Raw genomic sequence first — 15,851 nt, 5'->3', positions numbered from 1 at the left:
CCCGCTTAAATTATGGATGGTTGCGACGGATGATGACAATATAAGACCACATTTTCAAGAGGCGTATAAAAAGTAATATAACCACTGAGAAGCAAAATTATTTTTTAAATTAATTATTGCATTATTTTGCATGATGTAAAGATAGGTCGCCAAGCAACCGAACCTACATGTACATGTAAGCCCATAGCAGCTATGTCATCCAGGAAGTTCACAGGAGTTGTCGCATACATGTATATGTATAGGTAATGTTAGCATTTTTAAAAGACATTAAATAAAACTGATCAGGAGTAACAACTCATTAAGTAATTATCAGAAATAATTAAAATTTGATTGGCTTCTCGTTCGTCAAGATGCTAACATTTATTATATAAAACATGTACTGGTAACGATGATAAATTTAGCTGTTTGAGTATTAATTTCAAATCAATCGGACAATAACTTTAACTGCTAGAGGGTCCACAATATCAACTTCTGGTATTGGCCGTTAACCTTTCACTTAGCAGATATAGTTACATTTTAAGCAATTCAAGCTATTTGTACAAGGGCATTTTCACCCAATAATATATAATTATTATAATGGCCTGTAAGTTTCTGTGAGCAGCAAGGCAACAGGGAGGCAGATATCCTCCCCCCCCCCCCCCCCGAAATCAGAAAATAAATAGATGACACATATTAATTACATGTAATAGCACATTTATTGTTTTAAAAGTATCAAGCATTGAAGCTGATTAGCAACTATACACTAAGTTTCATCACTCTCTATCAGATAGAATCAAAGTTACATGTACATGTATCTTGTCCCAAAGCATCGACCAAGCTCTGCTTAGCTTTAGCTCGAAATATTAATCATTGAACTCAGTCAAGATATTCACCTAATGAACATCTACATCAAGTTTAAACATTCTACCTCAATTAAAAGCAGAGTTGTTATTTTCCAAAGTCTTGACCAATCAAATTTCTTATTGCTCCTTAGTCTAAGCAGAAGTCTTCATCATCAAACTTAATCAAGGTAATGATACATGTATAATGAATCTATACTCAGAGTTCCATCACTCTCACTTAAACATGCATTATGCAAGAGCTAAATCTGCCTATTGCAGGTCTTTCTTTAGGCCTGAAATGTTTTCTAAAGTATTAATTAGACAGTAATTATATGATCCAGGCCTTAATCAACTCTCGATGGCATCAGATTTCTCGATATTAAATAGATTAGAATGGTTCAGCGATACTTTGATTTAATTAAATATGGAGGACCAAGACTTAGCTTCGATCAACCTGTACAGTTGTTGAAATTATTGCACACGTCTATCAAACCTTCAAAGGCTAATATCTTCGCTTGCATTGCAATAGAGTAATTTGAATGAAATTTTCAAATTATTCATTTTACATCATCTACTTTCGAACTATTATAGCAAGAATGGCTAGTTCTTTATCTACATGTAAATCTTACATAATGTATCTTTAATTAAAACTAAAGTTATCGTGCCCCAAAGCATCAACCAATCAGATTGCTTACATGTATCTCTGCATACAATGTTTATCATCGAACTCCATCAAGGCATTCACCTAATGAACACCTACACCAAGTTTAAAGGAGCTAAATCGCTAATATTTTGGACCTAGAAATTGGCACAAATGAGTCGCAACACATTTAATAATGTAATATGAATTTATATAAACTGTTTTACATTCAATCGTGTCCGTTTTACTGTGAACTGTCTTCTGTTATGTTCGGCGAAATACTGTACGCCAGAAGTGTCAACAGCAAGTTAGTTTTTAGCGTCTGGTTATTCCAGTCAACACCGATATTATTTATTGCACATGCTCTCCAAATAAGAATATGATATCACCGTTTGACATGACTTGTGGAATATGTCTTGCCTCATTCTTTGAGCACCTTGTTACAAATGGCGCTGAAACGCATTATGGTACACGATTCGTGTACCAATGGTAAAATGTTTATTTTGTCTTAATTATTGGATATCAGAAGCCCATCTTTTCCATGTAAGATCACAACACCAATGCTGATTTAAATTGCAAAAAAAATCGTGTTTTCAATGTCGAAGATTTTGGATGATATTGACTTACGGACTTAGCTACTTTAAACATTCTATCTCAATTAGAAGGGGAGTTATTGTGTTCCAAAGTCTAGACCAATCAAACTGCTTATCACTCTGCTTACCCTGAGCAGAAAATGCTCATTATCGAACTTAGTCAAGTTATTGATGTGATGAAACTATACACCAAGTGTCCTCACTCGCACTTAATTAGAACTAAAGTTATCGTGTCCCAAAGCATCAACCAACCAAATTGCTTATCTCTGCTTACCCTAAGCAGAAAATTCTCATCTTCAAACTCCATCGAGGCATTCACCTAATAAACACCTACACCAAGTGTGAACATACAAGCTCAATTAGAAGGAGAGTTATTGTGTTCCAAAGTCTTGACCAATCAAATTGCTTATCTTTCTGCTTACCCCGATCAGAAAATGCTCATTATCGAACTTATATGTAGCCAAGTTATTGATGTAATAAAACTATATACCAAATTTCATCACTCTCACTTAATTAGAAATTAAGTTATTGTGTCCCAAAGCATCAAATTTGCTTATCTCTGCTTACCCTAAGCAGAAAATGGTCATCCTCGAACTCCATCAAGGCATTTACCTAATAAACACCTATACCAAGTTTGAACGTTTTAGCTCAATTCGAAGGAGAGTTATTGTGTTCCAAAGTCTCGGCCAATCAAATTGCTTATCGCTCTACTTACCCTGAGCAGAAAATTCTCATTATCAAACTTAGTCAAGGCATTGATGTAATGAAACTATACACCAAGTTTCAAGTTTCATCACTCTCACTTAATTAGAACTAAAGTTATCGTGTCCCAAAACGGCAACCAATCGAATTGCTTAAGCAGAAAATGCTCACCTTCGAGGCATCAACCTACTAAACACCTACACCAAGTTTGAACATTCTAGCTCAATTAGGAGAGTTTTTGTGTCCCAAAAAGTGTGACGGACGGACAGTCAGACAGACAGACCGACCAACCCATTTTAATAGTCCCCTGCTTTCTTCGAAAGGCAGGGGGACAAAAAAGACCAGTCACTGCACATGACAGAAAACGATGTCAAAAGGGACACATAAAAGCTCCTATAAGAACAAGTTGAACTGTAAAATTAGACAGTGGGTTACATGTATCTCAATGAAAAGTTTAGCAGAGCACAACATGTAATTTGAATGGCTATGAAGGAAGTCTGGACATTGCTTGAAGCTTACAACATCACTGAACCATGAGTTGCATGTACAGTTAATGGAAAAAACAGAGTAGGTCATCACTGATATGAAGCTTTATTGAATCTCCAGATGACTTATGACTGACTGAGATTATTAATTTTGCACCAAGTTATTTTTTAAACTTATACTTGTGAAAACATGAAGAAAAAAAAGTATTCTACATGTATATTCTGTGTAATAATGTCCTTTTCTAAAATCAGGGGTACTTATATCAAGCAGTTGTTATACCAGAATAAGGAAAAATGATAGCGGCAGGGTTTATCCTCTCATTGTCCCAATGCTTTACATCGATTCTGAAAAACTTGTTGCCTGGCAACCCAACATACGCCCACAGCAGCTAAATCATCCGAGCGGCCAACAAGGGTTGTCGCATATTAATCTTTTATAGGCTACAAGTAGTTAACGTGGGGCATTTACAAAACAATTTCATAGAAATCAGATTATAATTTGTTTACGAAGGTGCTACAAACTGAAACAAGGGCCTTAACTCTGAAAGTAATATACTAAGTTAAATAATGCATATAAATTTCATACAGATCGGATGATGACTTGTCGTTTGAGCCTTCACTTTGAAGTGAAACAAGGCCCATAACTCGAGAAGTAATTATTGGAAATTGCTGCAATACAATACATGTACATGAACATGTAGGCTTCTTCATTTTACTAATTTAAATGATGCATATAAATTTCATGCAGATTGGAGCGTTCATACGGTTCAACAAAGTTTAACAAGGGCAATAACTCTAGAAGTAATTATTGGAAAGTACTGAAATTCAATAGGCTTCTTAGTTGCACTAATTTACAAGATGCGTATATTTTTCATTATTAATCGGATGTTAACGTTAGTGTCTAGAACGTCAACAAGATTTTTCAAAGTCATCAAGGGCCATAACTCTGGCAGTAATTATCAGAAATCGTTGAAAATTAATAGGCTTCTTCTTCTCATGACCTTAAACACTGTGTATACATTTAAAGTCAATCGGATATTAACTTTAGCCTCTAGAGCGTCCTCAAGATTTTTAAAAGTGATCAAGGGGCATACATGTACATGTACATGTAACTGGCAGTAACTAACGGAAATCGTAATACCTCCTCTCATGACCTTAAACATCGTGCATCAATTTAAAGTAATTGAATATTAAACATACATTATGTAAGAGCTAAATCTGATCATTGCAGGTCTTTCTTTAGGCCTGAAATGTTATATAAACTATTAATTAGACATTAATAAACTTATCCAAACCGTAATCAACTTTCAATGTCATCGATACACTGTGTATAAACTTAAAAGTCAAATCGGATATTAACTTTAGGCTCTAGAGCGTCCACAAAGGATGTATGGACCAGTGATGGGATTCCAAAATTTTTCTTGTTGGACATTTTACCGAAAATAAAGGGGCATAACTCTTATCGTTATTTAAGCAGAAGTATTCATGCCACAATTAAAAATCACATGTCGACAAAATATTCAAATCCTATACGTAATAAAAATAGATGAACCTCGCTATTTTTCATATTTAATTCCTGTACGGTATTCAATACATACCACAATTAAAAATCACACATCAACAATATATTCAAATCCTGTACGTAATAAAAATTGGTGAACCTTGCTATTTTTCACATTTAATTCCCGTACGGCATTCAAATTTATATCAGTAACTTTCCTACAAAATTAAGCATTTTCGTAATACATTGAATGAAAGCTTGCCGATCCTGCTTCGGCATCAAATTCACAACCGTAATATTCCTTCAAAATTACATGTTTACATTTATACGGCAGCAAATGAACGTGGAACTTCCGAAATAAGAATAGTTTGTGATTTCAGAATATCGTTTTTTCTTTATAAAATGTCAAAATATTCAAATCCGTGAGTAATAGAAATAGGAACACCTTACTATTTTTCATATTTAATTCCCGTATGGTTATGGTATTCAAATGTTTGTCAGAAATATTGCTCCAAAATTACGTGTTTTCGTAATACGATAGAATGAAAGTTTGCTGATCCGTACCTGCTAGCCAGTAATATTCCTCCAAAATTACATGTCTTGGTTTATACGGCAGCAAATGAAAGAATGGCCTTCGAAATAATAATACTTGAGGTGATGACAAAACACCATTCCCTTCTTCATAAGTCAGTATTTTAAAATTACATTGATAGTTAAATCACTCATAAAAAGGCATAGCTAATTTCAGCATATGGCGCACGTGACTCAAAGCACATAGCTTCATATAGTAAGCAGACTTAGTAAGCAGCAATTTTCGTGCAGCGCTCAAGATTACGGGAAAGTGCCACTGTGGATGAGAATTTATATATGGAGTCTTAACAGACGTAAAAGATATCGCAGACAAAATGACTGTCCATTGATTTAGGGTGTTACATGTATATACAACTGTACATGTACATTGTACATGTACTCTTACGATATGTGACATCTTTCATGACTAGTTTATAGATGCTGTCGGCTCACATCAATACGATTAATGTAAACACGTGGATTAAAATTATAATCACTTTTATTGGATTGATGAATAGTCTGACAAAGGGGAAGCAATGACTTCTGTTTAAGATTAGATTGATGATTTGTCCGACAAAGGATTAAGTCAGTCAATCATGACAGATTAATTAGTTAATCAAGGTAGGTGTATACATTGTATAAAACGATAAATTCGTAGATCACTTAATTAGCTAATCAATCTAGCCTATTATCAACGATAATCGGGTTGATTGGTAGTTAGGGCTGTGTCGATACAGTTCATTTTCGATACGATACGTATTGACGATACGTATTGACGATACGACAACCCGATACGCGATACGTATCGCGATATGATGACATCACGAATTATGCCCAAAATAATCTCAAACTACATTCTGTTTCAATATGTTTGAGATGGGTAAGCATCAGGGTTCTTAATTCATTTTGAAACAAACTGGCCAGAATTGGGTCAATTGAGTTCCCGTAAGATATGGGTTAATTATAAGCTCCATTCCCTTTAATATAACTAGACTTCAACAAAAATAATTCTTGGTAATTTGTTGTGGCAGTTGTGGAGAATGTTGTATTTTAATGTATGTGATTACAACAAAAATAACGACAGGTACACCTTTTGAAAATTTTCCATATTTAATTCACGTACCATCTTGAAGTTCGAGTAATATTCCAGAATAAATTAATTACTGTCTTCGTTTATTCGATGAAACGTTCGCTTTTCATAAGTCGATGATCTAAAATATTAGCATTTTTCAACTACATGTATTGCCAGTATCAGAAAATGCCGTACGTACACAAAATAAGCTGATACGGCACCATTACATTTCTTCATAACACAATTTGTAGTCTTTGTCTATCAGGTAACTAGCCACGTAACTTGGCAAAAGTTTTTATTCATTCGTCAATTGATAGACACACGTACAGCACAATAGTCACGTGACAACCATACTTGAAATTGCTTTAAAATAAAACTTCTATACGATTATGATATACATGTAGCCTTCAATAAAAACAATATATTTTTTAAATTAAGCCTTTGTCAGAATGTGTATAAAATAAAAAAAAATCATAACGGTAGGCGCTATTTAGAACTAGTTTATTGACCTAATTCGAAGCGATATGTCACGTATCATTGGAATTCTATCGGGAAAATATATTATTAAATGACTGTTTCTCAGTGTATTCGGTGTTCTATCAGGGGATTATATTCAATGAAGATTTAAATTTACCTAACAACTGGTCAGTGAATCCATCAATGTATGATCCAGTTATTATTTTAATATCTACCGGTACCTGGAATTCATACGGAGTGCGGAAGACGCTCGATTGGCAAACCATGCCGAGATCGTCTTCTTTCGCCACGTGGGTTTCGTGGTCTTTCTTAACTGAGGAATTTTTTCAACGATATGGCGATACGGCTATATTACGTATCGATATAAATATCGCTGGAACGTATCGATATATCGACACAGCACTACTCTAGTGGTAGTTATACACTCAGTACACTATATTAATTTTGGAATTTTGAATATTATTCACCATTGGGCAATTTTTAGGCGTTTGGAAAATAGCGACGGACAAGTCCGGAATATAGTGGCGAAATCCCATCCATGATATGGATGGACGGGGTCGACGACTACATGTATATACGATCACATTTCAATGTGGCCGTATAATAGAAACGTGATCTTTGGGATATAAAGTAAGTATCATCAAAATTGGATAAAAATTGTGACCTCTCGAGGGTCCACAACCTTCGTATTACATACTTTTACACAATTTGTGTACAAGGAGTGACCATTTTTGTTTTCATTTTCCCGAAATTTGAACTCAACATTCCCTATGGTGTAACAGTCATATACATGTATTTAAATGGTTTTTAAAATCGGATAAAAATTGTGACCTCTAGAGGATCCATAAGCTAAAAATTAGATTTTTTGTACAATCAGGGACCATAATCAAGGAAGTTATAGTCTGATACAAAGGGAACTGAGATCTTTGGGATATAAACATATATTTTACGTTTCATTAAACTTGAATAACAAGTGGTTGCCATGTACATGTAAGATACGCCCACATTTTGCAAGAGATGGACAGAGAATATTTTCAGTTTCATCAAACGCCTGACTTAGAGGATCCACAAAGATTGTGACCTCTAGAGGGTTCACAACCTTGGTATTACATACTTTTACACTATTTGCGTTCAAGGAGTGGCCATTTTGTCAGGCAGTTTCAGACAGATTTTTACGAAATTCAAACTCAACCATCACCAGGTGTAACGATGATATATTTAAAAGATTTTTAAAATCTGATAAAAATTGTGACATCTACAGGGTCCATAAACTTAAATAGTAATTTTTTCCTACAATTAGGGGCCATTATCCAGGAAGTTATGGTCCGATATGCACGAATATGGAAAGGAACCAAGATATTTGGGATATAAACACATGTTTTTTAAGTTTCATCAAAATTGGATAAAGAGAGCACCACTAACGCTGCAATACATGTATACGTCCACATTCCTGCTTTCATTGATATGGTACTTTTTAAAAATGATAGGTTTCCAGGCAACGAAACATACTCCCACAGCAGCTAAATCATCCTGGCAGTCAACAAGAGTTGTCGCATATTTTTACTTTTTTCGGTAATGAAACTTTTATAATACATGTACCGTATTTTTCAGGGTATAAGTCGATACTTTTTTCCGCCAAAGTCCGGCCTTCGTCTTATACTCTGCTTCGACTTATGTGCGGATGAAGATAAAAAAAAAAATGACATCTCCGGAAAAAAATTTTCAGTTACCGTCTCTCTACGATGCCAGACGCACTATCGTTTTAAACAAAACTACTTTAAACATGCATTATGCAAGAGCTAAATCTGCCTATTGCAGGTCTTTCTTTAGGCCTGAGTATTAATTAGACATTATTAACGGATCCAGACCTCAATCAACTCGCGATGGCATCAGATTTCTCCGATATTAAATAGATTGGAATGGTTCAGCGATACTTTGATTTAATCAAATATGGAGGACCCAGACTTAGCTTCGATCAACCAGTACGGTGGTTGAAATTATTGCACACGTCTGTCAAACCTTCAAAGGCTAATATCTTCGCTTGCAATAGAGTAATTTGAATGAATTTTTCAAATTATTTATTTTACATCATCTACTTTCGAACTATTATAGCAAGAATGGCTAGTTCTTTATCTAAATCTTAGTATAATGTATCTTTAAGTTACACCATTCCAATCAAAATATTTGTAGATGTTTCTCTGCTTGTTTATTTCTTTATTTAAAAACATCCCCCTCTTTCCCTTCTAAATGTTATTAACCTGAGAATATGCCATCAAAATAAATCTTTTCTCAGGCATTCGTCAAAAATGTCATGATTCCGTTTTCTCTACAGCATTTATAAGATTGTTTGAAGTGATCAAGGGCCATAACTCTGGCAGTAATTATCGAAAATCGCTAAAATAAATAGATTTCTTTGTCTCGTGACCTTAAACACTGTGTGTGAATTTAATATAAAGTCAATCGGATATTAACTTTAACCTTTAGAGCGTCCACAAGATTTTTCAAAGTGATCAAGGGTCATAACTCTGGCAATAATTATCGGAAAATCGCTGAAAATCAATAGGCTTCTTTGTCTCATGATCTTAAACACTGCGTATAAATTTAAAGTCAATCGGATATTAACTTTAGCCTTTATAGCGTCCACCGAACCGCCGGACAGGGGCGACAACAATATACGATCACATTTCAATGTGGGCGTATACATGTAATGAAGAGAATGAAATATGAAATGGCTGTAATATGACAAGAGGCAAAGAAGGCTAGGCATTGGGTTTGTTTTGCCAAATTTACAGACAAAATATTAACAAAAAAGGGGAGTGCGACAGCGCCCCAGGGGGTCAGGACTTGCACCAAAATAAATAGTTGCTGTCTTTACAGTATAAGGAATAATTATGCAAAGTTCCAAGATGATCCATTCAGAATTGCAGCCTGCAGATGATAAATACAAAAAATGGGCATGGCTTTGCCCCTGGTGGTTGGATATGGAACAATATAAATACATGTAGGTACCACCCTGTTATTGAAATGATTGATATGCTGAATTTGAATAAAATCTGTTAATTATTGCAACCATTCGAGTATTTACAAAAAAGTGGGTGTGGTACCACACCTCTGGGAGGGGGGGGGGGGGGTACATGCACCAAAATAAATAGTTGCTACATGTATCCTTACAGTATAAGGAATAAATATGCCAAGTTCCAAGATGATCCATTTAGACAAAAAAACACAAAAATTGGGCGTGGCTCTGCCCCTGGGGGTTGGAATGGCCCAATATATAAAGGTACAACCCTATGCTGGACCATTCCGAATTAGATCCAAATTTGTTAATAATTTCAACCTGCATATCATTTACAGACAAAATATCAACAAAAAGTGGGTGCACCAACATCAATACATGTAGTTCCCATCCTTAGGGTGTAGGGAATAAGTATACCAAGTTCCAAGATAATCAATTCAGACACTAAAGGCAAACACTGAGCGTGGCTCTGCTAAAATCAGTAGTTGACGCCCTTAGGCTACAAGGAATACACATGCCAACGAAGTACCAAGCTGATCCATTCAGAATTGTGGCCTGTAAATGATAAACACAAAAATTGGGCGTGGCTTTGCCCCTGGGGGTCGGGACATGCAGTTGTCGTCCTTATGCTATAAAGAATACATATCCAATAAAGAATCGTGGCTTGTAGACACAAAGAAAAAATGGATTGGGCTCTGCCCCTGGGGGTCGGGTTATCACTAAAAAATAATAGAGGTCAGCCTTAGGGTATAAGGAATAAGTATAAAAAAGATTTCAAGATGATCGATTAAGAATTGCTGCCTGTAAGTGACACACAGACACACACAAAGAAAATATTCGTGGCTCTGCCGCTGGGGGTTAGGCATTCACCACAAATTTTTCAAGACATTCGATTAAGAAGTGTGGCCTGTAGATGACACACAGACACACAAAAAGAAAATGGGCGTGGATCTTCCCCTGGCGGTTGGGCATGCATTCCATACAATAGGGATGTTCCTTAGGGTACAAAGAATAAGTATGCAAAGTTTCAAGATGATACATAAGAAATGCATGTACGGCCTGTAGACGACAAACAAATACAAGAAATGGGCATGGCTCTGCCCCTGGGGGTTGGGCATGCACCAAAAACAATAGGGATCATCCTTAGGGTATAAGGAATAAGTATGTAAAGTTTCAAGATGATCACTTAAGAATTGTAGCCTGTAGGCGACACAAACATACTTTAACACAATTTGCGTACAGAGTGCGGCCATTTTGTCCAGCATTTTCGGTCAGATTTTTACGAAAATTCAAACTTGACTGTCATTATGGTGTAACAGTGAAATATTCGAACGCTTGTTTAAACTGGATAAAAATGTGATTTTTCGTACAATCAGAGGCCATAATCGAAAAGAATCAAGATCTTTGGGTAATAAACATACATTTCTAGTTTCATCAAAATTCGATAAAAATTGTGACCTCTAGAGTGTCCACAAGCTATTTGCGCTATGGCCCCTGATTGTACAAAAAATCATGTTTTTAGCGTGTGGACCCCTCTAGAAGTCGTAATTTTTTTCCTATTTAAAAATAGTTTAAAAGCATCACCATTATACCCGAATGACGGTCGAGTTCGAATTTCATGAAAATCGGAACAAAACCGCTTGACAAAATCCTTGTACAGAAATAGTATAAAAGTATGTAATACATGTACGTGTACCAAGGTTTTGGACCCTCTAGAAGTCACAATTTTTATCTGATTTTGATGAAACTTTCAATACATATATATCTATCCCAAATATGTCAGTCCCTTCAGATACAATGTACATGTATTCACACATTTCAGACCATACATGTAACTTTCTGGATAATGACCCCTGAATTTTTTAGCTTGTTCTCGATCCATCTCTTGCAAAAAGTGGGCGTATTTTGCCTGGCAAATGCTGGTTTATAATTGAATCCAAATTGAGACCTCTAGAGTGTCCACAAGCTAAAAAAGTAATTTTTCGAACAATCAGGGGCCACAATCCAGGAAGTTACGTTCTGATATGCGTGATTATTGAAAGTAACTGAGATCTTTGTGATATAAACATAAATCAGTTTCATCAAAATCAGATCAAAATTGTGACCTCTAGAGTGTCCAAAACCTACATGTAGATATGCCATGTACATGTATTTCGTTTGAGGAGCAGCCATTTTTTTAAATCGGATAAAAGTTGTGACCTCTAGAGGGACCAAAAGCTAATGAACATGATTTTTCAAACAATCAGGGGCCATAATCCAGGAAGTTACGGTCCGATATGCGCAAATATCAAAAGGTACCAAAATCTTTGAGTTATAAACATACATTTCAAGTTTCATCAAAATCGGATAAATATTGCGACCTGTAGAGAGTCCACAAGCTAAAAACATGATTTTTCGTACAATCAGGGGCCATAAACCATGAAGTTACGGTCCGATACATGCCAAGATCTTTTGGAGATAAACCTATATTTCAAGTGTCATCAAAATCGGATCAAAATTGAGAACAGACAAAGGAGACGACAGTATACATGTACGTCCATAATGACCGTAGTGTTCAAATTACATGTATGTATGTAACACCAAGGTTATGGAGTCCATAAAATAGACCTTCTAGAGGTCACGATTTTTATCCAATTTTGAAGAAACTTGAAATGCATGTTTTTATCCCAAGGATCTCACTTCCTTTCGATATTCACACATATCGGAACTTACATGTAACTTCATGAATTATGGCACCTGCTTGTATGAAAAATTCATGTTTTTGGCTTGTGGATCTTCTAGGTCACGATTTTGATGAAACTTAAAATATTCTCTGTCCATCTCTTGCAAAATGTGGGCATATCTAACATGGCAACCACTTGTTACCTGACTTTTATGAAACTTAAAATATATGCTTATAACCCAAAGATCTCGAAGCCTCTCGATATTGGCGCATATCGGTCCGTAACTTCCTGGATTATGGTCCCTGATTGTATGAAAAATTCTAAACATTTGGTGAATGCAGTAGAGTCTACACCTTTTAACGATATTTCTTCATATTGGTTATAAGCATTGCAGTCACAAGAGGATGAAGCCTTTCGATTTTCATCATTCTGTGACTTTCATTTGCAGAGTTATCCCTCACTGTGTTTAATATACATGTATGTTGCATTCATACACAATACAACAATGTACCCAGGCTAAACATGTACAACCGGATTAATAAATGATAAATATAGACTCTGAATGATTCTATAAATATCGAACTTTAGTTCTAGTGTAGTAATACTTGTAGTATAGAAGACAGATGTTGCCAGCTGCTCTAATCTAAGACTTCACAACAGAACTGACATTTAATTAGGCTCAGATTACAGGGACTAAAGGCTGAGTTTTGTTAGAACAGAAGAGTGAACTTATACTTATGTACCGGTACATGTATACATGTACGTTGGTCAGGACCTTACTTTTAAAGATTTTATTTTCCATTGCTTGAGCGTTACATGTATATTGTGGGGGCAAATGCCATAAAGTGTTGGGAAATTTGATAATGTTCACATATGATCTTATAGATTAGTACTGTGTGTGGGAGTGGGTGGATGTGCTTAAGGGATAGAATTTTGAACCGCAAAACATATGTAAAATGATAAAATTATGGCTGCATGAAATAAGCATATTCCTGAAGGATTGGCCAGAGAAATCCCCCTCTGCCCATTGCTGGATAAGTTTCTGATACTTGCGCTTTTGAAGGAGTGTGTCTATTCTTCCCGTTCAATCAAATCTATCCCCAAGCACAGCAACATGATAGCCCTTCTTTTAATCAGGGGCTTTTCCTAAACTCTGGACAGTGATTTAAGGTATTAAAGATAGGTTGCCAGGCAACGAAACAAGGGTTGTCGCATATTTTTACTTTTTTCGGTAATGAAACATTTATAATACATTAAAATCTGGTTAATTGGGCATAATAAAATCGTGAGTCATGACGTAACGTTATGTAAACATATTTGGTCCAATTTGGAGCTCTGTTTGGTATTGTTATGCAGTTAACTATTGGTTGTTAATCGGACTATTGACCAGTCATAATTTAGAACAAGAATTTGCCTCCTTTACAGCAGTGAATAGTGGGATTAGCTCTAATCAAACGAAACACTGCGAGGAGTATGGAAATAAGGTGACATCACAACTCTTAAAAAAACACTATAAACCACCACAGAATTCTGTTACGGAACGATTTAAGTTTAATAACTCAGTACAAGAGCAAGGTCAGTCAATTGTAAATTTTGCTAGGGAATTGCATCATCTTGCAATGTAATTGTGAATTAACTGCTGATAATTTACAACTAAGTTTGGGGGACAAAATAAATTGCTGGCTGATGAGAAAACTTTTTGTGAGTGTGTTACATTCGTCCAGTCTGAAGAAGATGCAGCACAGAACCTTAAAACAAGGGGATTCTGTAGGTACAAATTTAAACAAAGTTTATTCAGAAATTATACGGAAGTTCCTACACAGCATACGGCTCAACAGACACCTTACAGCATACATTCTAGGCACAAAGCATCTAATCCAAGATAGGTTGCCAGGCAATGAAACATACGCCCACAGCAACTAAATCGTCCGGGCAGTCAACAAGAGTTGTCACATATTTTTACTTTTTTCGGTAATGAAACATTTATAATATACTATTCAAAAAAAGTAGGGGATATTTGATTTTGGGGGCATAATACTAAAATATGCAAATGACTACGAAAAAAGTCACTATAGAACCTAACAGAAGAAACATTTCCACTTACATGTGACGCCCAAACGCACCAATAGCTACCGCATGGAATGCAGGTGATGCTTGGGATCATCATGGGGGTTCAACCCAAGATTTGCACGACTCTGACTTTGAATGTTACAGTCATTGTGGCATTGAATTCCAGGGTGGAAACATCAGTTTAATTGTTTTAGTGACCAGAAAACAAATTTTGATATGCGTCGGCTTACCCAAAATGAAAGGTTACGTGCCCTTGGCATGCTACAGATCGGCACAACACTGGCGGTTGTGGCGCGGACGATGAATGTTTCTCAGTCTGTCTGTCATAAGCAGGCTATGGTCCAGATACCGTGATACACAATCTGTACAGGACAGACCACGCTCAGGTCGACCAAGGGCGACAACTCAAGCCCAGGATCGATTTATCCGTACCTTGGCCTTGAGAAATCGTGTCATCACAGCAAATCAGATCAGCGCTCGTCTTCAAACAGACACTGGTGTGAGAGTGAGTGGCCAGACGATTCGGAATCGACTGCATAGGGGTCACCTTCGCGCCCGACGTCCTCGCGTGATCCCTTGTTTGAGAGATCATCACATTCAGGCAAGACGTCGTTGGTGTAGGAGGGTGTGGCGTTGTCGAAACGAGCGCTTCCAAGACGTTAACGTCATCAGACATGATCGATTTGGGGGTGGTTCTGTTATGGTGTGGGGAGGCATCACTGTTGCTGGAAGAACGGCTTTACATGTTGTTGCAGGGCGTGTTACAGGCCAGTACTACCGGGACAACATCTTGGCAGTCCATGTTGTGCCGTTCGCACGACGTCATGGCCGCCGTTTCATCTTCCAGGATGACAACGCAAGATGTCACAGGGCCAGGATCGTTACAGGTTACCTCCAACAACAGAACATCACCACATTACCTTGGCCAGCACCGAGTCCCGACCTCTCCCCCATCGAGCATGTCTGGGACATGCTTGGACAGAGGTTACGTCAACGTCAACAACGTCCTGCCAATGTCCAAGAACTTGCTGCTGCGTTGCAACAGGAATGGGACAATCTGGACCAAAATGACCTTAGACGTCTCATTAGGAGTATGCCACGTCGGATCAATGCTTGTTTGGCAAACAGAGGAGGATTTACCCGTTACTGACTTGGTTGTGATGCTGTGGTAACTTTGCTGTTTGACCCCGGGTATCATTTTACCCTTATAATGGTCAGTCTGTGCCTTACTTAGTCTAACG

General features: G+C 36.7%; 1 protein-coding gene across 5 annotated transcripts in view; it reads right to left on the bottom strand.

Annotated features, from left to right (window-relative positions):
* Nucleotides 1–15,851, bottom strand: part of LOC126829621 (roundabout homolog 1) — a 174,950-nt gene that overhangs the window by 133,262 nt on the left and 25,837 nt on the right. The window lies entirely within an intron of this gene.

This window comes from Patella vulgata, chromosome 8 (assembly GCF_932274485.2).
Source record: "Patella vulgata chromosome 8, xgPatVulg1.2, whole genome shotgun sequence".
Lineage (NCBI taxonomy): Eukaryota > Metazoa > Mollusca > Gastropoda > Patellidae > Patella > Patella vulgata.
The sequence above is the reverse complement of the archived record's forward strand: the minus strand, read 5'-3'. Positions and strand labels throughout refer to the sequence as shown.